This window comes from Phalacrocorax carbo, chromosome 3, assembly GCF_963921805.1.
Source record: "Phalacrocorax carbo chromosome 3, bPhaCar2.1, whole genome shotgun sequence".
NCBI classification, from domain to species: Eukaryota; Metazoa; Chordata; class Aves; order Suliformes; family Phalacrocoracidae; genus Phalacrocorax; species Phalacrocorax carbo.
The window spans coordinates 117,554,622-117,580,189 of record NC_087515.1 but is presented as its reverse complement, the minus strand read 5'-3'; the positions used below and the strand labels follow the sequence as shown (position 1 = coordinate 117,580,189).

General features: G+C 40.8%; 1 long non-coding RNA gene across 1 annotated transcript; it reads left to right on the top strand.

The window, feature by feature from the left end:
• The first annotated feature begins 311 nt into the window (after nt 1-311).
• Nucleotides 312-4,693, top strand: LOC135312897 (uncharacterized). The gene is made up of 2 exons (XR_010372519.1): nt 312-451; nt 4,082-4,693. It is a non-coding gene; the product is annotated as an uncharacterized LOC135312897 (long non-coding RNA).
• The last annotated feature ends 20,875 nt before the right edge of the window (nt 4,694-25,568 follow it).

The window sequence follows — 25,568 nt, the reverse complement described above, 5'->3', positions numbered from 1 at the left end:
GCAGCAAAGTGCTCGCTTTTATTCAGCAATCATTTCCATTTAAAATTCTTCATCTACCAGTTATGTAATTGAAATTTCTGGTTACTGTAAGGAAGGGGGTAAATTCTGCCCTCTGTTACATGCCCAAGTTCCTTTAGGATCATCTGGGTTAATGTACATACATGTCAGGGCAGAGTTTAATATTATCTTTTTGGAACAGCAAACAACTTTAGGTCAAACAAGCCGGTTTCTTTTAATACCAAGCACGTTTAAGAAAAAATGTCAGAGCTCAGTTCCGCTGGCTCCTGATGTAAATCAGTAACCACCGCAGCCAGACACCTATCCTGATCTTATACCCAATTTGCTCTAGGACTATTCCACTGAAATAAATCAGTTCTTTACCAGGAATCCATCCTGATGACATATGAGCAGTTCATAAACTTTATGCAAACAAGGAAATCGCGCTATGCAGGTGAGTAAATTTATTTGTGTAGTTTAATTACTTGCTACAGTTACTCTTTTGTTGCTGCTGCTGACGCATTTTCAGCTGAAAATGACTTTTATTTTTAAAGGAAAGTTTTGCAGGAAATCCTTCCCTTCCCTTCCCTTCCCTTCCCTTCCCTTCCCTTCCCTTCCCTTCCCTTCCCTTCCCTTCCCTTCCCTTCCCTTTTTCTCTTCCTCCATCTTCTTTTCTTTTCCTCTCCTCTGTCCTTCACCTCCCCTCCCTGACACATACATAAAGGCCATAATGATGAAAAAAGTCCTTAAATATTTTTTTCAAAATTTTCTAACCAGATGACAGGTTTTGACTTTTCAGTGAAAACTGGATTTTCTTTTTTTTATTTATTTTTTTTTTTTTTTAAAATGAGAAGGAAAAAGAATGTTTCTCAGTTAACTCATTTACCTACAGAAGCAGAGAGAGTTTTTCAGGAGACAGAAGAGCAGATGAAGCCCTAGGGCGGAGCAGACACAATCCCACCCCAGTTCATCTGTGGCATATTTGGTTGCATTTTGCCAGGTGGTAACATCTGTGATAACATCTCCTCGTAATAGTTATTCTGCAAAATTACCCCCGATGCTAAAAGACCTCGAATACTGAAAACATACATTAGGGAGCGTATGCTACACTCTCAGATGAGTTTCCCATGTTCACGGTCAATACGTTGCTGATTTTTTTAAATCTACCGAGCCGGGGCCAGCGTGGGGTGCCCCACGCCGTGTTTCCCCGCCGAGCAGAGCGGGGGTTTCGGGGGGCTGAGGGGCGCCGCAGCCGGGGGGACGGGGCAGGACCCCGAGCGCTGCTGCAGGCTTCAGCCTCCTCCGTGGCCGCAGCCTTGAAGCGGCAGCTCTTGGAGCCGGGAGGCATTTGCTCCTTCGAGCTGGTGGCGGTGACCGAGCGTGTGGGAGCCCGCAGGGGCTCCGGCTGCGGCGCGGGGCTGCCCTGGCGCGGGCGGGCCCGGCGGCAGTGCTCGTGCTCGTGCTCGTGCTCGTGCTCGTGCTCGTGCTCGTGCTCGTGCTCGTGCTCGTGCTCGTGCTCGTGCTCGTGCTCGTGCTCGTGCTCGTGCTCGTGCTCGTGCTCGTGCTCGTGCTCCTGCTCCTGCTCCTGCTCCTGCTCCTGCTCCTGCTCCTGCTCCTGCTCCTGCTCCTGCTCCTGCTCCTGCTGCCGCCTCCGCTCGCCTCGTTGCTCCTTCCCCTCCACACGCTGTTAAATGGCGCCTCCTGCCTACCAGCAAAAGAAAACTGCCTCGGAAAGCTTTGCCGCTGAGTTTTCCGCCCCATCACTCCCCTGCGGTTTTGCTCATTATCCCGCCGGGTTTTTGCCCATCACACCGCTGAGCCTTTGCAGAGGTTACAGAGCATCTCCTGAGATGCCCAGGCAGGCAGTGTTCCCTCACCCTGGAAGGGGACAGCGGGGTGGCCAGGGTGCTCCAGGGCAGGGGCTCGCACCTTGCCCAGTGACCCAGCCCAGGCCAAGGTCTCCCTGCCCCACACCAGGTGCGGCCCCTAAGAGACCCACCTGAGCTCCCCCCCCAGGCCGCGGGTGGGGACAGAGAGGCACCATCCGAACCCAGCATAGCTCACTCTTCAGCAGATGCCGAACAGACCCACGGAATCACACCCCACAGGTGTCTGTTAACCCACTGCGTAGCTTGGGAACATTGCAGAGGTCCGAAGTCCAACTGAGCCGCAAGCTGAGCTGAACCCTTCTTGCAGACCGAAGCTATAGCAGATGCTGTCTGCAAGGGCCTTGCCTCCTCTTGGATTATCTATTTCATCCATTTCTTGCCTGCAAACTAAGAAAACCCAAGCCACACTTAACAGCATTCAGCCACCTAGGTCCCTGCCCTTGACTAACACCTGGTTAGCTTTGAGCCACAGCACTATCTGCTCCCGTGGCGCATAGAGAAGTCCTCACATTGGGGCGAGACAGCATTTTGCATAGGTATTGACAGCAGAAGTAGAAAGGGAAACCCAAACAATGCTGGTGCCATTCTTGCCTGGTCTGGTTCTGTTGCACACGTTTCAGTACTGAATAAACTAAATGAGCTTAGAACCAGCATCTTTTGAGAGGACAATGGAGTAGCCAGACTTCCCTAGGATGCTAATACAAGTTATTTGTTAGTAAGTATAAAGGAATCTGCCTCCATGTGTAATTGTAATGGTCTCAGGTATTTTCACTACATATAAATGTGTCTTGCCCAGAACTCAGGCCAAACAGGACAGGCAATATTAAGCCTCCAGACTTTGGTCCTCCATAGTTAACTGTGTAAATTTCTGATTTTCACATTGAAAAATGTTTTCGTTGTCAAGTAATTGTCTAATGCACCCAGTAAGCATTATATGAAGTATAAATATTGCAAGTATAATTAGGACTTCTACAGATGATTTTAAACATAAGGCACAAGTTGCTCACCAGGATTTCCTCACATCATTTCTCACATACGTGGCAATACATTCAAGTGGATATGGAAATCTATTCCAGGAACATTGAAAAGGACATATTTTAGTGCTCACATCTAAATGTACTCCCCCTGAGCTTTCTGCCCATAATACAGAGAGTGCACCACCTGGATATTTCAGCCCTGAGGAAGATGACAGTACTTCAGCCTTTTCAAAACATCCCTGAACTATGTCAAGAAACAGTCCCGGTTCTGCTCAGCTACGTTTTTCAGTCCTGTGGATAATATCTAGCTGGTCTGTGAATGCTGATGAAATCAAAATGTGTAGCATATAACATAATTGCAGGCATTTGGATCAGCATATAAAATAACTGTTCGCAGAATATCTCCAAGACTCACACTCTGCAAAGCGCTGCCTTTCTCTTATAAACACAACTAACTCAGGGAAGAATGTATAAACTCTCCCTTCACTCAGCTTTGCCCTTCTTCTCGCGCTAGTAAAAGAAGAATCTCAGCTTAATGCAGCTATATCTTTGGTGACTACACATCTGCAGCCTTTCAAGAGACAGTTGTTCTCACTCAGGCTTTTCTTTTAGCTCCTAAAAAAGCACAGACTATGGCCAAATATTATCTAAATGCAAGCTTTCCTATCAAGGTGGAAAAAGGTATTTACCTGATTCCTGGCAATGATATCTCTATAACCCATCTCTCATGCTAGGCACTTCATGCTCCTGCCACAATGCTGTCTCAAAGCCACTGCAATGTATGCTGAGCATTTGCCACATCCTATTTCTGGATTTCCCAGAGGCTGTCAGAATTATCCAGGTGTGCAGTCAGCTTGTGCATAGGCATATGCATTCCAGACAATGTTCACCTCTCCCTGTTGCTACTTTTTTCTGCCTTTCTTTTCATCCAGGAAAGTCCCATGCTGCAAAAGGAAGTATGTGGGCTACGTGTAGACAACGACTGTTTAGGACTATTAACGTATTTGCCACTCAAATGACCAAAAATTGAAAGCAGGAAGATGTTTTTGATTTTTCATTAAAATCTCAGAAGTGTCCTGTTTCTTTTCCTTTATAAGCCATTTTGATAAAAAGAAAAAAAAAAAATTGCTGTATGTGCGGGTATATCGTATCATCTGCACAACAGGAAGACCAAATCTTATTTACTCTTGCACTTCTTCATGATTTTTTTTCTTCCAGTGATGCATTCAGTTTTATTTAAAGGAAAAAAGAAGATGAGGGTAAAGAAGTTAAGGGGAAAAGAATCACTGTGGTTGATAGTTTCTCCGTTTAAACCTTCAAAAGGCTTTGACATGAGCTGGAGAATGGAAGAAAGGGTGGAAACCCTTCCCAGGACTACTGCTTGCTGGAATGAATTTTCTGCAAGACTGATTTCATAGTGCCACATCACATCAGATTATGTTTTGATTTTTATATCTTTTCAACATTAAGAAAGAAAAGTATTTTGCTAATTTTTTAAGTGTAATTTGCAAAAATATAACAGAATTCAGCAGGCACATTGCTGACAACCATAAAACCACAAGAACGAGGAATGTGTTCATAAGTGTGTTTCAATATGACAGTCACTGCTATGACAGCTTTCTCAAAGCTATTCATGTGCTTATTTGTCAGGTAAGAGTTAACTGGACTCTCCAAAGATCAGAGGTAGCCACTGAAGAGAAAAGGTCATTATAACTTTATCTACAGGCAGGAAAATACTGTTAAAATTCCCAGTCATCACACCGGCTTATGATGGCTTGTCAGAGCAGCTGGAAAAACATCTTCCTTTAAAAAAAACAACAACAACAACAACCCCCAAACCCCTTAAAATATTTTGAGAATATTTTGAAGTCAAAGAAAACAACAACAACAACAAAATCCTAAGCTGAAACTGAAGGACATTCTGCCCCCCATGCACAAAAAAAACCAAAACAAAACCCAAAACAACACAGTAAAGGGTTTGTTTTTCACATTGAGCATGCGACATTACAACACATAAGGAAATCTTTTCTGAAAGTCAGAAACATCTGTAACTACAATTACAATGCCTATAGTGCATTACAATGGCCAAGTTTAATTGGGAAACTCACTGTACAAGACACTTAAAACAGAATCGTAACAGGCTTCTTTAATCAGCGACGTCTATTCCAATCCTCTTCATCAAAGGCAGTGTGGGCAATTCCCTGGCTGACAGCAGTGGGACCAGGTTTGTAGCCAGTAAACCACGAGACTAGCCATAACGCACCAGAGGAGCGGGCTCTGGTCTGATCAGACATTAATTGTTGGCTCTGAGGAGTCACGGGTAGGGATGCTGCCTTGAGAGACATCACTTCTGTGGTTGCAGCTGGGGTGGGGGGGCAGGTAATTTTAGCTCATTTAACAGCTCCGTCTCTGTAATTGCTTGTGGGGGTGATTTGAGAGCATCAAGGTCCGCTTAAACTCACCATTCCTCACCAACACCCCCCCAACTGCCAAAAATGGAAGATGGGAGAGGGACCACACATAGCCATAGCTCCTGCCTGTTAACAATTAAAATCTGCTTGAAAAAAATTAACAATGAAAACTCTTAGCTATGTCATATTCATTCCCTTGCACATGAATTATGAGGTGAGCCCTTACTTACGCACATATTCTTGATATCACACTTCCCACACTGTAATATGGTCTCCTTTTTGTATTTATTGAATGTAGGCTGGCTGGCAGCAAATGGTACACTTTGGTATTCATGAATATGTTATATGCATATAAATTGGGTATGGTGGGCGCATGAATAATTAAGAAATAGAAACAATAGCCATGATATCATTTGTGTCCTCTCACAACATGCACGGCTTCAAGCTGCGTCAGTGGAGGAAAAATTAGGCAAAATGTCTTCACTGACAGAGTGGCCAGGCATTGGAACAGGCTGCCCAGAGAGGTGGTGGAGTCACCATCCCTGGAGGTATTTAAAAGATGTGTAGATGTGGCGCTTCGTGGCATGGTTTAGGAGGCCTGGGGGTGTTGGGCTGATGGTTGGACTTGATCCTAGAGGTCTTTTCCAACCTTAATGATTCTATGATTCTATGAAAAGGGGGTTGGCTGAATCACCTGTACCGTGTAGCTGTTCACATACGTAGATGCTGCAAATTGAATCAATAGCTATTGGCAGCCTTTAGGACTTAGGCAGTAGCTGCTTAGATTTCCCTGGGTCTATCGTCAAAGCACATTTCATGCCCACAATATGTTGGGCAAAAACATTTCACAGAGTATGAAACAGTGGTAAAAGCACTCTTACAAGTAGAGACCAAAGCAGAGGTTCCCAGGGCCATCTGTCAGGCCCATGTCAGGATAGTTCAGGGTGGTGCAAGGTAATGGCATCTACCAGCTCTGGGCTATTAGGTCTGAAGGTTTTCAGCAGAGCTGGTCACCCTACACTCCCTTTCTGCTCAATGGGTAAAAGTAGTACTTTTAGGGTACCAAGAGGCTCATTTGACAAGTAGACATAAAAATGGGTCAGATTGTTCCCATCGTAACTGCACATATTTTATCTCCATTGGCTATAAAGGACACCCAGAATGACTACCTCAGATGTAGGTGGTTACACTGTAAGCAGAAAATTGGGAGAGATTAGTTCCACCCAAACTAGCAAATGCAAACTAGGAAATGAGCTTGGGTTGGTTTTGGTTTCGTTGTTGTTTTTTTTTTTTTAAGAAAGTCCTAATAATACCTCTTTATACTTAATTTTTTTTTTTTCCGAACCCCAGGCATTAAAAATGCAGATAAAATACACCCTGGTGTGGTGACGTGTTTGCAAAAAGAACAAGGGTTCTGTTTCTGATGTGGAAAAGCCATTTTGAGGAATTTCTGGACTGTTAGGAAGTTTCATGAAATGGAAGGGAAGAAAAGAACCAGACTAAAAATATAGAGGAATAATAAACTGATTCACAAACAACCATAACTAGGAAACTTTTAGATGCCCAACAATGTAGGTTAGATCAACTACCATTGACTGGTAGAGTTTCTGGGCCGGCGCAGGAACGCAGGCGTGTGCTCCAGGTGAGCGGGGGCTGCGCGGTTTCCCGGGGGGCTCCCGCCGGCAGCGGCGGCCGGGCAGCGCCGCCCACCACCAGGGGGCGCTGTTACAGCTGCTGCCGGCGGCGCGGCCGCCCCTCCACGGGGAGCCCTCCGAGTGGCGGGAGGGGCGACGTCAGGCTTAGTACGTTCATCATACTTGGCGTATAGGGTTTGGGCTTCTTGAATTGGGTTTTTATTTCTTTTCTTTTTTTTTTTTTTTTTTTCCTTTTTGGTCCTGGGAGTCCCAAACTGATGTTTGGTTTGAAATTCTCAACAGCAAGGATTTGTGGCAGTGCTATTTGTGACAAGCTCCTGTCAAGACTGATTTGTACAGTAAAATTAAACAAACAACATTAAAAACATTAAAAATAAACGTGTTGTGCCTTGCTAATTTATTCTATGTAAGAAATGATGTGTTAAGGCCTGAAATCTGCTGCACCTCCACAGACACATTAACACAGTGATCTCTTGTCAATAGATTTATGGACTTTCGTGGATTTGGAAACAGCCATTTCCAAGCTATATATATGTATATATACATATAGATATCTATATATAGATATAGATATATGTATATATACATATAGATATCTATATATACATATAGATATATATATGGAAAAATGGCTTTTCTTTAAGTGGATAAAGATTGGAGAACAGTCAGAAGACTACAAGGCACAATGCTGTTTGGAGACACACCTCAGGTTTTAGAAGCTTGTGACTGAATCGCTGACATTAGACTGCATATCTTGTGACAGCATCTTTTGCTGAGAAATGTCTGGGTATTTTCTCCTTATGGTCACGGTTCAGTAGGTTGAAGAAAACAGTGCTGCATACCATCTTAACCAGAACAAGGAGTACAGAGGAAAGAAAGAAAAAAAATCACTAAATCGTTTTTAAATACGGAATTCCTTCAAACTAAAGATTTTCTTTACATTTTCTAAAGGTCAAAGTGTTTGAGCCCGGTTCTACATTTTCAAATATAAATTTGGAAAGAAACAAACTATTTCTCCGTAGGTGAAAATGTTTTTGCTGCATTTTCAGCCACCACAGTCGTATGTATTTTGTTGTTTATTTATACTGAGTCAGGCACATAGCTCTCAGGTACAGTATCCAGATGCTCCCACCTGCATTTCTAGACTTCTGCTCTGGTTCTTATGTCACCTGCTGAAAGAAAACAATGAGACCGTCTGAGGACTGAGCAGCCACTTCTTTGAAGCAGTTACCAGCGCAGCTTCTGACTCCAGTCCTCTGCCAGCACGCATTCAACCAGCCTGCAGACATCAGTAGCTGGCTTTCCCCAACTCTGAGGCTTCAAATTAAATTGCTGTTGAGACTCTATGACATAAATTAAGAACAGAAAAACCAGTTTTAAGCTTACAGCTCTGAAGAAATCACCAAACGAGTTCTATTTTGGCAGCCTGCTGCTCACAACTCAGAAAATACGACAGCAAAGCAAATCACATGTCCAGTGTGTGTTTTATAACCCTGCACAGACTAAGCCATCTTGTAGGCACATGCTTGACTATTTTTAGTGGCTGTGCTCCCACAAATATGGCAAAGTCCTTTAGAATTGGCGAGTCACTAGGGGCTACTTGAAAAGTAGCAAGAAATGTCAGTCGCTGGAATTTTGACTGAAAATAATAATACCTGGATTTCAGATTTGCTGCACAGATTTGCCAAAGTGCAAATGAAGTCAGCTCTGGCAATGCGACGATTCACTGATTACTGCCTCCAGCCATGAAAGAGCAGGATCTGACTGCATTTTATTTTCATCACCATTGCTACAGCATCGTTTTAAAGGTACACGATTGCTCGTAGAAATGTCAGTTTTCCAGGGTGTCCATCTGGGAATCAAACATTTCTTCTTCAGTTCCAAGCAGGCACTGTGGCATATCCAGAGGACCTATAACTGACACGGCCCATTAGTCATAGAAACATCCCACTAAAATTAGCGGCAGCTTTTCATCTTTATGGGCCTCATGCCTCGGTCCATATGTAGAACATACAAAATGGATTTTTCTTTTCTTGGCATGTAACCCCGTCTTTCCGGTACTTTGGTTCCAGACCTTCATGAGCAATGCAGGTGGCTTTTGTTGCTCCACAGCTCATATTCTTGACAGTTACTACATCCACACAATACTTCTGGATTCAGCCAGGCTGAAACATTCTCACAAACAGTTACTTAAGATTACCAGCATTAGCACATAAATATAATAGTAATTAATAACACTTTGGCTTCTTGAAGATCCCCTGTGCTGCTCTGTTGGCTCTATTTCAACAGCACCTAAAAAGCCAGCAGCAAGGGCTCCCCTGCCCCCATCTTGTTTTTAAACTTTACGTGGTTTGTTTTTAAGGTGCGCAACAGAGGCACAGGGATAAGCTACTGCGATTTTCACTTTCAGAGCCCAAGGTTTTCATGACTCCCTCACATTTGGGGCTGTATCTATTTATTCATCTTTTGGGTCCCAGCTGGAGACAGTTCGGACCTGATTTTTGGAGGTGTTGGGCAATTAACAGCTTCCATGTGAGCCAAGGGGAACTGTGAGCATGCAGTACTGTGCTGGATGTGTAGCTTCTGTAGTTTTGAAGAGGGCATGCTGTATGAGAAGCCATTTTGATACTGTTTACCTCACGTCTTTATTCTGGATCTAAATTTATAGCAAACAGGGACTCAAATTACTTTTGTGTCATTTACAGCCTTTATGAAATGAATAAATGATCCAAACTGATATTTTACATCATTTATATAATCAAAAAGAAAATCTAAGACTTCTCAACCCTACCCTCCTACTTGAGTTTCTTGTTTGCTGCCTCAACATGTAGGACAAACACTGAATAAGACTCTCCTTTTTCTCATGAAATAGTTACTCCGAAGTAGGGATCAGGTTGCCGGCGAGACCTTTGTGACACCATTGCTTTACCTGGCACATAGGATCTTATGTTCCAGTGCTGTCAATACACAAGTCTTCCAAAGCATTTTACCTGTTCAGAAAAGCCAAGAGTATGCCAGGTTGCCCTATCTGAAGTTCCCAAGCTTATACTTCCCATTTTGTAAGAAAAAATTTAAAATAAGTGAACTGCCTGGATAAAACTCAGAAGAATACTCGGCGCTGACTAATAGTACAGGTAGCGCTTTTGTACCATACTGTGCAACATATTGCAATGCAAACAATGGCTGTTCCAGCCCAGAAATAGAAAAGGTGATTCATTTTGGTTTGGAATGAAACAGCAGTGTGTCTTGGTGTTGCTAATAAAAGCCTTTAGGGTTTTGCTCCCTGCAGGCTTCATTACAGTAATCAGCAGCACTTCTGTTAGCTCATTATCAGCAGTGCTGGCAGCACAGGAGGGAGAATTGGTTGCACATTCGGATTATTATTGTCATTGTAACACTTTATATTAAGACTGCTTTAACAAAGGATTTACAAGCTGCATTACAGAGAGTGCGTCAATAGAAGCTGTTACAGAATCCTACTGTTACTATAAGGACTGATTAGCCTTTTACTGACACCCTGTGAAAAATTTACTAACCACCCATTAACTGTTTGTAAATGGAGCTGGAGTATTCAGACTCATACGTTTGAAGAACATGAGGGACCATTTTGAGGATTTAATCTGGCTTCCCACAGATTGCAGGTCACAGCATCTTGCCAGAGGAGTCCTGCAGTGAGCCAGCAGTTTCTGGATGAACTACTGCATCTTTCCTAGAAAACCATCCATTTTGGACCTGAAGTTCTCAAGAACCCTTAATTACTCAATACTTCAACTTGTAAAAAACAGTATACATATGGTTCCAAATTTCAGTTATTGAATAGCCTGCTACAGTAAAGATCCTTCCACTAGCACAGCCATCCCCCCTTCTCTCTCTCTCTATTTCTTTCACTTGATCTACTGTCTGTGTTCTATATAAAGCAAAAATCATTACTTAATATTTAGGTTTCGGTAGGATCTGAGCTCCATCCAAGGTAGGGATCAGTCAGGCTGTTGTTATATGAGCAAATGTTAACACATCCTTCCAAAAATTACATAGGCAACACCTAACAGATGGATAAAAAATTTAATGGCTCGGAGGCTGGCCACAGGGAATGGAGTAAAGGAGTAATGGGATGCTTGCAGGTCTTAGCCACTTACATGCCGCTGTGAGACATCTCCCCACAGCTGCACCTGCAGGGCTACATGATTTGGAGAGCCCTCTGGAAAAGGACTCCTTCTCTCAGAGGGAGGTGTCGGCCAGGATGCCTCCTACAGGTTATTTGAGATAGTGAATTAGAAACAAAACTAAGCTAAAATAACAAACACCAAAAACAAATTCTCCCCGTACCACGTTACAGTAAGCACAGAATCACTGTACATTAATGGAGTGGCAGAAATGTGTGAGCTCTGCCCATATCACTGGCGTTACTGTATTCATGAGCTTTGCATCATAACCTACATTTCTTATAGGAACAGTCTGCCTTTCCCCTTCTCTCTTAAGCTTCCCTTTAGCAAACTGCCTTTGCTGAGGTTTTCAGAGCACACAGAGAGAGCTGGCATAGAAAGCCCAAGGTCCTCTTCAGGTTCTCTCATAAAAGAACTTGGATCTGCTCTTGTTTTTCTTGAATAAATGCAACACATTCTGCCTATTTTTTTTTTGCCAAGGTGTTTAGAAACAGTAAAGCTGGGAACTGAAGAGTGCTGGCAGGCCAGGTCAAGGCTGTGTGCTTACTGCAGAGATATTCTCCCACCAGCTGGTTCTGCTTCTCTGTAATTTGTTCAGGATTTGCATCAGGACCTCTACGTTCACCTTCTGTAAAATATTTATTAATTCTTTTTTTTTCTCTCTCTGAGAGATATCTTCCCCCCTCCCCCTTTTTTAGAAAAGAATAATTTGCCACTGGATTGGAAACAAATTAGTACCATGTTGCCCGGGCAGGTCTGCCTGTTTCCCAGACACATTCCTTGTATTTGCTAATTCTTTTCATAATGAAAACAGCAGAAAGGCAGAGGTGGAATCATATGTGTTCAAGGAGCTCCTTTAATAGAAGTAGATCTAAAAAGAAGTGAGCATTCATCCTCCATAGTTATAAATGCAGTCTGTTCCCACTGGCTACAGTACACTCCTGACATCGTAAGGTGGGTGACTCTTTGGAGGATTCACAATTTAAATGGCCATTGACAGATTTTTTAAAAAAATCTTCTCAATTGGAAGGTATTGCTGGGTCTCCTTATTAGCTACCAGTTAAGTGTATCAGCCTAATTCCTTGTCTTTTACAAATGTTAGACTATTTACCCTAGTTATTAGATTTCATTTTTGCTATGTCTCTAGGACATCAAGAGGTTCTAAAAGACTTTCCTGATGTAGAGAAGCTGCAGTATAAGGCTAACAATTGATGCAAATCACAAATAAAGCCTGTTGTTGAAATAAGAATTGCACGTATTATTTCACCCCTTTTTAGAAAGACAAAGTTCAGATTTTTCACTTTAACACATTTTGAGAGTAAGCCTACCTAAACCTAATGTAAAAATTAGATGAAGAAAAAAACCCTAAGTGTAATGAAATATTTTAAGTGAAGCAGTGTGTTTAACTTGATCAAAAGTGAAATATCTTTTCTTTCATTTTCATTTTGGCAAAAACAACAAAACAGTCATTTTGGATTGACGTGAAACCTTTTTTTTTTTTTTCCTAGTTTAGCCAGAGAGTAGAAAGATTAGTTATTTAAACAGCACTACTCCTAAATTCAAATGCTGTGCCATTTCCAGCAGGCTATCCTTCCTGCCTTAAATGAGCTTTTCATCCTTATATATACGTTTATAACAACTGATGAGAGAAATATTGAGTAATCACACAGATCGCAGTCAAAGTTTCAAAATTCCTTTAACTATTTGACCTTCCTTTCTTGGAAGGGGATCCTATGTGTGTGTAACTTATTCATCATTCCAGTTTATAATAAGATCTTTTTGTTGTTGATTGTGGCCATTCATTGTTGTTTTAAAAATAAAACCTTTCTATAATAATTTGTTCCATATCTTGCTTTGCAGGACATAATTTACAGTGATGTGCCTGACCCTAAACGAATGCAGGTTAGCTTACAGTAGGAAGGACTGCTGGAAAACGTACAATGAGTTGTCCCCAAAATAAACAAACTTTTTAAATTTGGTTCTGCCAGTGGCTGTTTGATACTGAATATATAGGAGCAGGATGTTTGCTGACCATCCTACAGATGTCTAACATTTCAGTAATGTTGAATGAATCACTTTTGCTCTGTTGGCTCACAGAGAAGTAAATAGTCTTCTTCTGATTCACCTTCTAAAAAGATATTACTTTGGAGAAGCTATTTATGAACCTGAGTGCACCGAGCACTCTGTTTGTTCTTTTTAATTCCTTCCCCATTTTTCTACTTATAACACCTTTTCTGACATAAGCATGTGCAGCATAAACCTTGTGTCATGTGTTATAGGGTAGAAAATCTAAAATGCTAAACACGCTAGCACTCTTTGAGTAACACCTACAATCATAATGAAGTGTTTCCTGGCACGCTGCACACTGTACCTTAAATCACTTTTATACTGAGCGCCATAAGTGTTAGGTCTTTTCCCAGTTTCACCCCAACGTTAGTGCCTGAGGAAAAAGAGCCAGGCCATGGCAGGCAGCCCCTTCCTGAGGCAATGGGGCTGGGTGCCGCCATCAGCTTCAGCAGTCTGTGGTGCTCAGCTGAACCGTCCCCATAGGTGCTGCCCGACGTTGGGACAGGAGCAACAGCTCTGCCAGCAGCTGCAGGGACAGAGGCCTTCTGGCTGGAGCCAAGGACGGAGGGGTCAGGAAAGCTGATGGCAGAAATGCCTTTTACTAGCCCAGTGGGCTCCAAGAAGAAGGGATTTGTCTAGAGCTTAACGCTAAAACCCCAGTTCAGGACCATGTTTCAGTGTGAGCCCTGCTCTAAGCATGTAAGGCACTTCTTTACATCAGTGAGATTTCTCTTGTTAAAATGGGTATGAACTTCGAAGGACAGAGGATGCTTATAGAGACCTGATAGAATAAAAGACAAGAAAATTGAAAAAATAAAACCGTAACACAGGGAAGAAAACCGTACAAACGTTGATAATTAACTAAGAATTCAGTAATTCTGACAGAAACCTGGGAAAGACAATGAACATTAGATATAACATGAGCCTGAAATGTATCGGAAACACTGTAAGTGTCTAAAACATGTTAAAAACACCTCAGTTGGGAAGATAATACTCTTTTTCCTTGATTATGTTGGAATTAAATGTGACAGCTGTGTATTTTGGTTGGCTACGATGATCCTCATTTTCAAACTTTCTACATTTGCTGACTGCTAAACATTTTCCTCAACAGCCTGACCATCTGATAGCCCTGACCACCTACAGGCCATAGCTACTATTCAAACTAGATTGCGTGTAATCTTGTCTTTGTTTGAAAATTACCAAATTACGAGAAAGTTCCTGGCCTTAAGAGAAAGACAGAAGGACCTAAACTTGTATCACAAGGCAGTCTGAGGTGGGGAAATATTATTAGATAATTATCTAAGATAAGGTGTTATCAAGGTTGCTTTCCATAGATGTATGATGGTGCATTTATCAACAATTAAATGTATCTGCCATTTTATTACCATTAAACTATTACTATTATTATTGATTTAGTAGAGTGAGAACCATCCTTCTGCAACTCTTTGCAGATAGTATTCATTTTTGCTGCTATGAATAAGTCAGTAATGCTGGAAAAGGTTGTTTCACTAATGCAGCTCCAGGAATTCCTTGTCTCTGACTCCTCAACCTCATGTAACTGAGTTAAAACAAATGGACTTCAATATCAGGATTGCACTGCCAAGCAACAGCAAACTAGCAAGAGCTAGAGGTTAATCAGCCTCTCAGTCCTCTGTACGGGGGACACAAAGCGGGTCTACAAGATTTTGCAAGAATGGAGGTGAAGAAAGGGAATATCCATCCAGCGAAAAAATGTGTATGGTGGGGTAGATAGAAAATAACCATCTTTAAATGTTATTAAATATAAATTATTAAATATTGTTATTAAATTAAAAGAAAAAAGCTATGGCTAGGAGCAAAGTTATAGGAGTTTAATTAAAACAGTTTTTAAAAACTGAATTAAGCAGGAGTGTACAGAAACATTTTATTCCTTCCTTTGATTTCAGTGGCTTCCATTAATTTCTCACAGAAATGTGCTCAAATCACTGGTGTAAGCTGCAGTGAGGTGAGCTAGGGTGTGGATTTCTGGAAAATCAACCACTGTACCCACAGGTGCCCTTGTTCCACAGCTAACATAGGTAACTTACTTGACCTTGTGTATCTAGGCTGGATGTTTGTGTATTCAGGCTGAAATGAATGACAACCCAGGTCTACAGCTAAAAAAAAGAAGTTGCACAGGATTTGAAACTATTAGGTTACAGCAGTTTATATTTACTGCAGATGCTACATTTTAGGGTAAACAAGCCCTTAGGATTAAGCTCAAAAAAGCTCCCTCGCTGATAAAAAGATTCTATTGACTCATTTATGGAATAGTCTTTGAAAAAGCATCCATGATGGTGTACACTTCTTCGGAACCTTTAACTTCATAAAAATCAAAATAACAAGAGGCTAATCTGTGGAGAAAAATTCAGCACAGGTCACAGTAGGCACTAGATAAAGTAGTATTTTCCTTTTATTTGTATCTGCTGTGACTATGAGGGAACCACTGAATATATCCTTCTTTCGCTTAATTTAAGAATGTCTCTGTCTTTTTGAAAGACTATTTCTAAGGTGAACCTTCCTCATTCTGCACATCATCTGATTTATATTCATCTAAACTGGGGACATTCTCAGAGAGCTTGGCACAGATAACCAAATATTATTTAGTTCTTTGTTATCACTGTGGCTTCAGTTTATTCTCTGCAATGGTTTTGGAATTTTTTTCCTGAAAAATGATCATTTCTCACCTTATCCATTATCTACTCGTCATTCTTGTGTGAGCTCCGGTGAGGACACATATTTCTTCTCAAAGTTTTCCAAAAGCTCCAGCTGAAGAATCCTATAACTGGAGTTATTTTTATTACCTTAACACTCTCTTCTTCAAGCTGTATCCCTCCAAAGAAAAGCCTAAGGCCATTCTAACAAACCAGAAGAGCCTGACCCCTTAAAAATCACCTCTGATCTTGGAGCAGAGCTTCCATGTTTCACAAGAATATAGCCTTCTCTCCCAATCTATTTTGGATTTTTTTTTTACAATCCCCGTGTTAGCCAGGAAGTCTCTGAAGCTCAGCTCCTACCAGAACAGTTTTATACCTTATACCTTTGACAAGAGCTGCTGGCATTCGCCTGCAGGAAGCTGACATGTGATTTAGGAGGGGATAAAGCATGTACATGTTTGTTACTTGAATTTTACAGCTCTGCAGGGAATGAAAATCTTTTTCACAAAGGATTTAAAACCTTGGCTTTGTTCCCCACTTAAAAATTTCAAAAATTCTCTGAAGGGAAATTGCAAGATGAAATTAATTTGGGGTCAATTGAAAGGTTTCAGTTTGACCAAAACCAAAATCCTTTTAATTTTGATTTTCATATTTATTTTTTACATTACATTATAGTATATGAACAGCATAAAATATGAGATGCTAGTCCTAATGCTTTAAAGAAAGTCTTGAACATATGGCTTAAATGTAACTGATACATTGATATCTAGCTGAGTTTATGGAAACCCTAAAACAACAACTGTGGGAGATGTGAAATGAGCTATTCATCCTGACTTGTGTCCAGGAGTGATATTAAATAACACCAATATTTAAAATAGTTTATCAAAGAGCATGAGAAAAAGAACAGGAGAAAAGGGTATGATACAGGAGGAACCAGGTATCATAAGAGACAGCTTTGTCTGGTGCCAAGAACAAACTATTTGCTAAAACTAAATTTTTATGTAATTAATAATGTTCTTATACCCTTACACGCTCATATTCTTTCCAAGTCAAGAAGAATCAAACATTCAACAGCGATGAAGCTCTGGTAAGGAGAAGCAGAGTCTCAGGAGCTGGATTATTTAGAATCACCAAAGCCAGCACTGGTTTAATGCATAGTCATACTTAAGCTTTTGCACTAAGTGGTAAAACATTTTGGTGTATCATTTGACTGAAACCTATTCCATCAGAGGAGCTTTCCATCCCCTCCACCACCACCACAATACTGCTACTTCCACAAGCATGAAGGACAGGAGGGTAATTAGGAACAGTCAACACCAGCAGATCACACTGCACCAGCCCAACCGCTTTTGATGAAGAAATAAGAATCTGTGCAGATAATGTGTAATACACTCTGACTTCTGTAAAACTCTTGACGCCGTCCTTCACAGTATTTTCAGGTGTAGGCTGAGGAAATCTTGACTGGACACACTGTCTGCAAGATGGGCTGAAAACTGACCAAAGCACCTCATTCTGATTAGTGGCTCAGCATCACATTGTCAGCCAGCAACGAGCAGAGCAGCCCAGGAGCTGTTACTAGGACTGGCAATGTTCAGTATCTTTATTGATGACCTGGGTAATGAGACAGAATCCACCCTTGTCAAATGTGTGGACGGTACTTAATTAAACAGAGAAGGCAGGGTTTGATACACTCTACAACAGTAGATTTTCAAGCCAAAGGGACCCCAAGAAACTTGAAGATTAGGCTAACAGAAGTCTTGGAAAGTTCAGCAAGGAGAAATGCAAAGGTCTGTACCTGGAACAGAGTAAACAGAAGTCAGGGAGTCAAATGTCTAAACAGCAGCCTTGTTGAAAAGGACCTTGGGCATCTAGGGAACACCAGTTAGACTAATAGCCACCAAGGAGCTTACTGCAGGTAAAGGAAACTGCATAATGGGTTATGTTAAGAGCGTGGCCAGAGGAAGGAGGGAAGTTAGTTCTCTGTTCAGCAGTCATATGGAGGCAAAGGGGTGATTTAAAGGCAGCCTACAACTATCTGAAGGATAAAGACAATGGGGCCAAACTGTTCTCAGGAGTAGTAGTTTATTTAGCAAGGGGCAAGAGCAAGGTGTTGCAGCCTGGGAGGTTCACCTTGGACATTAGGAAAAATCCTTCAATAAAAGACTAGTGCAACACTGGAACCCCCCTACAGGTGGAAGGTCTGTCCTCAGAGGATTTCAAGATTCAGCTAGGCTTAGCCTCAGCTGGTCTGATCTATTTATTATAATCCTGCTTTAATCAGGATATTGTTCTAGATGATGTCCAGAGATCCCTTCTATTTTCTGTGTTTCCTTGATTCTGATTTACTATTTTCCTTTCCCCTCCCCTTCAACATTTTAGAAAGGTCAAATTAAAATTCAGAAAAACTCCACTCAGAATATGAAGCAATTAGAAATGACCTCAATATACTCCTTAAAATAGGAAAGGATCTTTGAAAGTGTAATTTGAAAATAACAGGACTATGTAGTTAATCGCCAAGTTAATGTGACTTGCAAAACCTTTATTGCTTAAAAGGATATATAGCAGACAATGGATTTCACTCGCTTGTTATATCCTACATGCTTTACAGCAATGACAATAAACAGCCTAAATCCCTCCCTCCCTCCTTCCTTCCTTCCTTCCTTCCTTCCTTCCTTCCTTCCTTCCTTCCTTCCTTCCTTCCTTCCTTCCTTCCTTCCTTCCTTCCTTCCTTCCTTCCTTCCTTCCTTCCTTCCTTCCTTCCTTCCTTCCTTCCTTCCTTCCTTCCTTCCTTCCTTCCTTCCTTCCTTCCTTCCTTCCTTCTGTCCGTCCATCCGTCCTTCCACCTGATGTAGATTCAGTAAAATAATGAAAACAACACTGCCTGTAGGATGCGATTTCCTGGGCAAGGTCTTTACTCATCAGTCCAGTATGCCAGAATGGGAATCATCATGACTAATTGGGAAAGAATTCAGCAAACTGAAGTCCTTCAGGCACTCTCTGGCTTGTGGGAGAAGGTAGTGGAGTGCACAGTCTGGCCACAATCTGGAATTTAGGTGCCAATATCCTAACTCAGTCCCAGTTTATCCAGAATTTGGGCATAACTACAGACAGACTGCACTGTCCTTTCCTCTGATTATGATGCATTTAAATTCTCCATTAAGGGGAAAAAAAAGTGATGACAATCCTGCTGAGATAACATCCTATCATCTCAATTCAATTCCCTTCTAGTGAAAGTCCACTGATTGGACAAATGTGTCCAAGACATTTACCCAGAATTCAATAACTTCCCAGAAACAACTTCACACAATCTTGTATCTCAGACTCAGGGAGCAGTTCAGTGTTATTTTTTAAGATACATATATGATAAAACTAATGTGGTGGGAAACACTACCTACATACAATTTCCCAAGTAGACAGATAATAAACAATACAGTGAAGCAGGAACCACCAGAGAAGTTTGCTCAAACAGGGAATTGGAAGTTGTTAACACAGAGATTCAGAAAATGGGCAGTTCTGGCCTTTGGAGAGACTTTTTTCAGTCTGTGTGGCCCTTGGAATATTTTCATCCAAGAGGAGTTCCCTTGGATGAGATCCTTGGAAAATATTTCCCTTTGATCTCTGGTGTATTACTCCTCTTTTGCAGCCAGCCAAAGTTTAAAACTAACTTGACTCCCCTTTGACTGATATAACTTCTACAGTCAAATACAGAGTTAACATAGCAGGGATCACAAAGACCCCAAGAAGCACTGAAAATAATCAAAATGCCACTTGCGTTGGGCAAAGGTAAGTTGAAAATTTTGGAGATGTCCGGAAGAGGCTTGGAAAGACATGGACTAGGGAGAGAATCATTAAGTAGTGGAGAACTCACAGTTGCACAGAAGACAATGCAACCAGATCAGTTCACACCACCTGGGAATCTGGGCCCTAAGGACTGAAATCATAACAATAGCCTTAAAAATAAGTTCCCACAAACCGGCCTACTCATCAGCACTGTTTCTTGCTTTATTGAAGCAGGAGATCTGCTACTAATACAGGCCTCTCTGCCCTAAATCATTTATTTTGGCAGCTCATAAAATATGGAAACTCTAACACTCAATATTCCCCACTCTCTCGTGATTACCGTTCAGGGACAGACTCTTTATATCAAACAGAAACTCAAAGATTGTGGCATGTTATCAAAACCATAATGAAATCTTGTGCAAGCACAGTAATCAGAGAGGGCTATTTGTCAAGACATTCTGTAGAGAAAAACAAAATCCCACAGTAGAAACAGGAGTGCTTGCTCTGCTGAGAGATACTGTGAAAATGAAATGAGGCTCTTTTTTTTCTCCTCTTTAATCAAAACTCAGTATGAAAACAAAAACGTTACCAAATAACTTTTGCTGATAAAAAAAAGTTGGCTGGAAAGAAGCAGCGCATAATTTATACAGAAATAACATTAAAAGGGGGATTGTTCACATAGATATTTCTGAGTGTGTGATCAGAAAATTTGGCCCTGGGGGGAGCTCATGTTACTGCCACTACTGGGTTGAGGCTGGATTTGACTCTCTCTGTGAGACAGTCAAAATCTGGGAAGTTGCTCAGGGAATGAAGGTGTGGGCAGATCTGATATTACTTAGGAGGTCCCTGGTGAGGGCATGCCTGTGTTTTGACCCCACCTGCTGCTGGAGGTTACTGGTTCTATCCACAAAATATCTGTAGAGGTTTAAACTTGACTCATTGCTTAACGATGAGAGCACTGGAGAGGGAGTTACATGCTCTGGGATCTCCTTCTGGCTGTGCCATTGATTTGTGAGTCAGAGGCCTACTCAGTAAATCAGGGATAACATTATTAAGTTACTTAAATGGGCTGTTGGGATGTTAATTACCCAGTACATTTGTGGTCAGTTTGGCCCTCTGAAAATTAAGCCACTTCAGTGTCTAAATGATGTTTAACTCCGGGTGCAAAGATCAAACGCTTCAGCTTAAATGTCCCCATTCTCAGCTCTACAGGCTTTCTTGTACCATCATATTTTCAAATACCATCCCACTTCTAGAAGAGGAGGGCAATGTTAGGTCAGGATTAAGTTTCAACCAGAGATCTGTAAGGAAGATCTTAAGAGAAACAGTGCTATCTAGTGTTATTGGATGCACGGTTGCATGAGCACAAAATTACTGAATGTGTATGTAAATACTGATGAGTAAAGGGCAAGAAAGGGTGGGTGACTACAGGCGTATAGGAGGACACTTTATTTCAGATCATAAGTACAATCTGTTACTGAGGCAGAGCAATGCAATGTTAGTACCTGTCAACAAGACAGCTGGAGGTCTCTTTTTTGCTGATAAATGTTGAGTGCAGCTGTGCTTGGCACATGCTTGTGCTGTAAACAGGAGCCCTGGCTTTAAACATCACTCTGATTTTTCCACTCCTGCTAATTGCTACTTCCATTGCATCAGGGGTGGTGCCCAGGCCACGTCCTGAAATCTATTCAAACCTAGAGAACAAATGAATTCCTTGAGCTGCCTAGACTTGTAGGCACCTGAATTGATTAATCCATCTGTACCAGATGAAAGAAAGTGCTTAATTTTAATTACACTTAGACTCTTTTAATTACACTTAGACACTTAGAACTTGCTTTTATTGGTGGATAACAGACAGAACTAGACTCCTCTTCATGTACACCATGGTAACATGTAGCTTTTGCAGCAACTCACAGTCAAGCAAGGAAGTCAATATGGTATCATGGTCCAGGCACTTGCCAGAACTGCAGTTTAATTATCTTTAAGCGAAATAGTTCATGACTGCAGGGCTCCTATTTCTTGGGTTTCAGGCTGTTATGGAAAAGGTAACAGCTGGAACTAGACCTTCCCAGTTGCAGGAGGTGTGCGTCATAAGAAAGCTTTCTCAGCTAGAATGAAGTACTTAGTATTTTCTATTTGTCATAGGTCCCTGCCCCATGGTACTCCTGTAGTTTTACCAAATGTAACTGCATGTGTAAGAATAGTCTGAAATATTTATGTGAAGGGAGAAAGGTGTTAGAATAAAATCAACAGAACATATAACAGAAAGTAGCAGACAGCAGCTACAGCTTTAGTTCAGAACACTGTGGCCAGCAAACCCATCAACAAATGTGATCTTCACTTTCACTTATCTCAAAATGTAAATATTAACAAGTTGCAAAAAGAAGCAGAAGAAAAGGATAGGAAGACAAAATCTCCTGTATTTATGAGGGTTCACCAGGCTGGTGCCTGAAGGTTAGAGGACTGTAAGGCTATGGCATTTTTCAGGCAAACCATTCTGTTGTGGGAAGTTCATCTGCACCTTGGCTGTTGCCATAGCACCATATCTTTTTCCAGTAGAAAATCTATTACATTCTCCTTATAATGAGCTCCCAAAATATCATTGATAGGTATTAATAATTTTCTATTTCATCTGCTTTGAGCTCTTTCTCTTTGACACCCCAAAGGCACTTGACTTCCACACAGAACCTTCAAAGTGAGACAGCTAGGATCATCCTCCTTGCTTGTTGTCCTAAACCCATACCCACTCTCCTTTACTTGAATAATCTTTTATTTGTTCTACTTTTCCCCACACTAAACTCTATGACCAGCGATGCTCCTTCTTCATATCAGCTCCTGAGCCTACTTTTCTGCCAGCTGTACAAGTCTTCACTGCCATTTTCCATGTCTTTTTGTCTCCATCTATTGCTCTGGATGCCTTACCAAAGAGCAATACTGTTTTAAGTCAAAATTCTGAAGACAATTTATCCACAATGACCGAGTTAGAGACTAGGCTGAATAACAAATAGATCGTTACTCATTTTTAAAAGCATGTGATTTATGTGTTACATTTATAAAAGCTGTAAACCTTAGTTAAAATGCTCTTCCCATATACTCCAGGGGTGCACCTAGCAAAACTTTGAAGTAAGCTCACTTTGCCTGAGACCTATATCAACTCAGATTGAATCAGGTCCAGTTTCAGTGTGCGACCACAACTAATGCTGCTGATTTGGAGTTGATTACTGTTCAGCTGGATTGAATCACAGGCAGAAGCACTCCGTAAGACTTGTATGACCACTGTAGGTATCTACAGCATAAATGTCGGCATCTGAGCCAGTCATCTGGGCTGTCTTTATAATCAGTGGAGAGATAGAGCTGCTTCTAGGGTGCAGTTCGTTCAGCTCATCCTGAAGTTGCTGCCTCGAAAATCAGAATTATTTTGCTTAGTTGAGCCACATGTATACCTATTTGTCTCCATCAACTACAAAAGGATCTTGTGGTAATTTAACTCAAATGCAGATGCCTGAGTTATCTGCCTGCAAATTAATACATAGATGCATAGCCTGAACTCAGTTCGAATATGAATCTCTCTTTGGAGATCCTTTCTTTCTTGACTGAATGCACAGGAAGCCTGTGCAAACCAATGTCCAGTTTTCCAGGTTCAGATAACAATTTTCTGAACGTGGATATGAATATGTCTGGTACCAAGTGGTTACACAGCTGGATCTTCATTTATAAACCATTCGCTCAGAGAAGTTATCTGTTGCTGATGTACTAGAATAACTTACAGGGATTTTCTTCACCATGATAACTAGGAAATTTTAAATGTACAGCAAAGCAAAATGGCATGGCTTTTGCTGCAGCTGCAGTAGCAAAGTGGCAGTTTCCATCACCAACAGTGGTTACTGTACATTTTCTAGCAGAATGGTGTACTCTTCCTGTTGTGTGGTGTCTGGACATTATATCACCATTTTTTTAACAATATGTGCTATATATAAATAAATTAATACTTAGGTAAATTAAAACTACAATTAAATTTCCATACTATTTAGTAACTCATCACAGAAACTCCTTTAAAAGATGTATGGATTTATCTCTGCAAATAATAAAATTATTTCCTCCAGTGGTCCCCAATGAAATATTACACATAAATCTGGAAGCACTATTTCCTTTAAAATTTTCCTTCATAGTGTTTTATTGATCTCTTTCTTGTCATTGCACCACTATGAAACATCTGTGTTTTTCCTTCAGCTCACCATCAGTTCCCATTTGAAAAGTCTGTAAATTTTGTGCTCCTCTAAAATCTATAGATAATTGATTCCAGGAGTGTGTGTCCACAGCAAACTGTGTAGCTGCAGTTCCACTTCATTTAACAATATACAGTTCTTTGTTAGGTAGAGATCAAAGAATATAATTTTATTAAGTTTTATTTGCCAGATTGGAAAAGAATGGGCTTGCTTTATTTAAAAAAAAAAAAAAAAAGGAGGCCAAGTGTTTTTCTTATAGCATATAGAGTGCAAAGAGAGGTAAACCAAAACCAAAAGCAATTCATAAGTATCTTGAAGTAGTTTTCAATCAACAGCCTTAATGTATATTGCATTCAAAATATTTTTACCATTACTATAGAAAAGTGTCATTTCCAAAAAACAATGAAGAAGTCTTGGGAAATACAGAAGTAAGCAATTATTTGTTACAATTTGTAGCTCAAGAAAAAAGAGTTGGATGGAAAAGAAAAGAGAGGTTATGTTTAATTCTGTGATATGTTTCCATTCTTCTGGGCTTTATGCATTTGTGTAGCTTTGCGTTAACCTTTGACTGTCAGAACTACCAATTAGCATCTGTAAAAGTCTGCAGGATCAGGTCTTGCCTGTACAGCAAATGGTAATGTTTAAGGGTCACTCCACTATGTCTAGAGTCCTGAAGCAGTGAAATACCTAAGCTTATGCCTAAAGCACATGACAGGACGTTACTGTAACAAAAGTATGGTACTCATATGCCTACTTGAGGGAGGTACCTCTGGTATTGGTTTCGCAATGCTCTGAACCATCCAAAAGGCTTCTTCACTGGCTGAAACATCCCCATTTTTTATTTAGGAAATTAAGAAAAAACACTTTTATGTTGTTTCTGAGTTGAATTCTTTACTGAATGTGTTTGAAAATCAGTGGCAGGCAAATTTCACTTCAAATTAAACAGAAAATGGTGAGCGAGAGGTGAATTAAGCAAGGCAAGGAAGGATGAAGATGCTTCAGATCAGGCTGGAAAAGAGATGAATAATAGATGAAATGGAAAAATCAAAACAGGATGTCCTGGAAAGTAGCTGCCAATAGCAGCAAGATTTTATTTTGGAATGGAGAAGTTCTCATCTTTTCTTTAGTACTTTATTACTTCTGTTTTAGGTTTTGGGAGGCCTGGGTATTTGTTTCTGCTTGAAAGCTTGGTGAAGATAGAAAGCAGAGTTCAGTCTTCTTTCACTGTAAATTAAGTGTTTTTGGAATGTGTAATCATCTAAAAAATTTGACAGTGATGGGTACCATGGAACAGCCTAAATAGTTTTGGATGCTTGACTCTATTGATGGCAGAAGTTGTTTATTATTCTGTGTGACAAAACAGCACAGTCCCTGATGCTTATTTATTTTATAAGGTCAATTTTGTAGCTTTGGTTTCCTTAAGATTAGGTTTATGTTCAGAGTATATAGAGTTAAAAATGGGACTAGGTATTGTACAATGAGGCATTACAATTAGAGCAGGTTATAGATGCTTGCCTAAGAGTTTTAAAACAAACAAACAAACAAAAAGCCAACAAATAAGTCCTGACAAAGTGCAAATATTTGGAAAAAATATTGGTTTTTGCAATTTTGTGTTGAAAATTCTAAACAATATGAAGAGCGTGCACACTTTGAAATGACAATTTTGACATTATACATTTCTTTGTATTGAAATGATTTCTTAAACCTTTTCTCAAATAGTTCAAAATT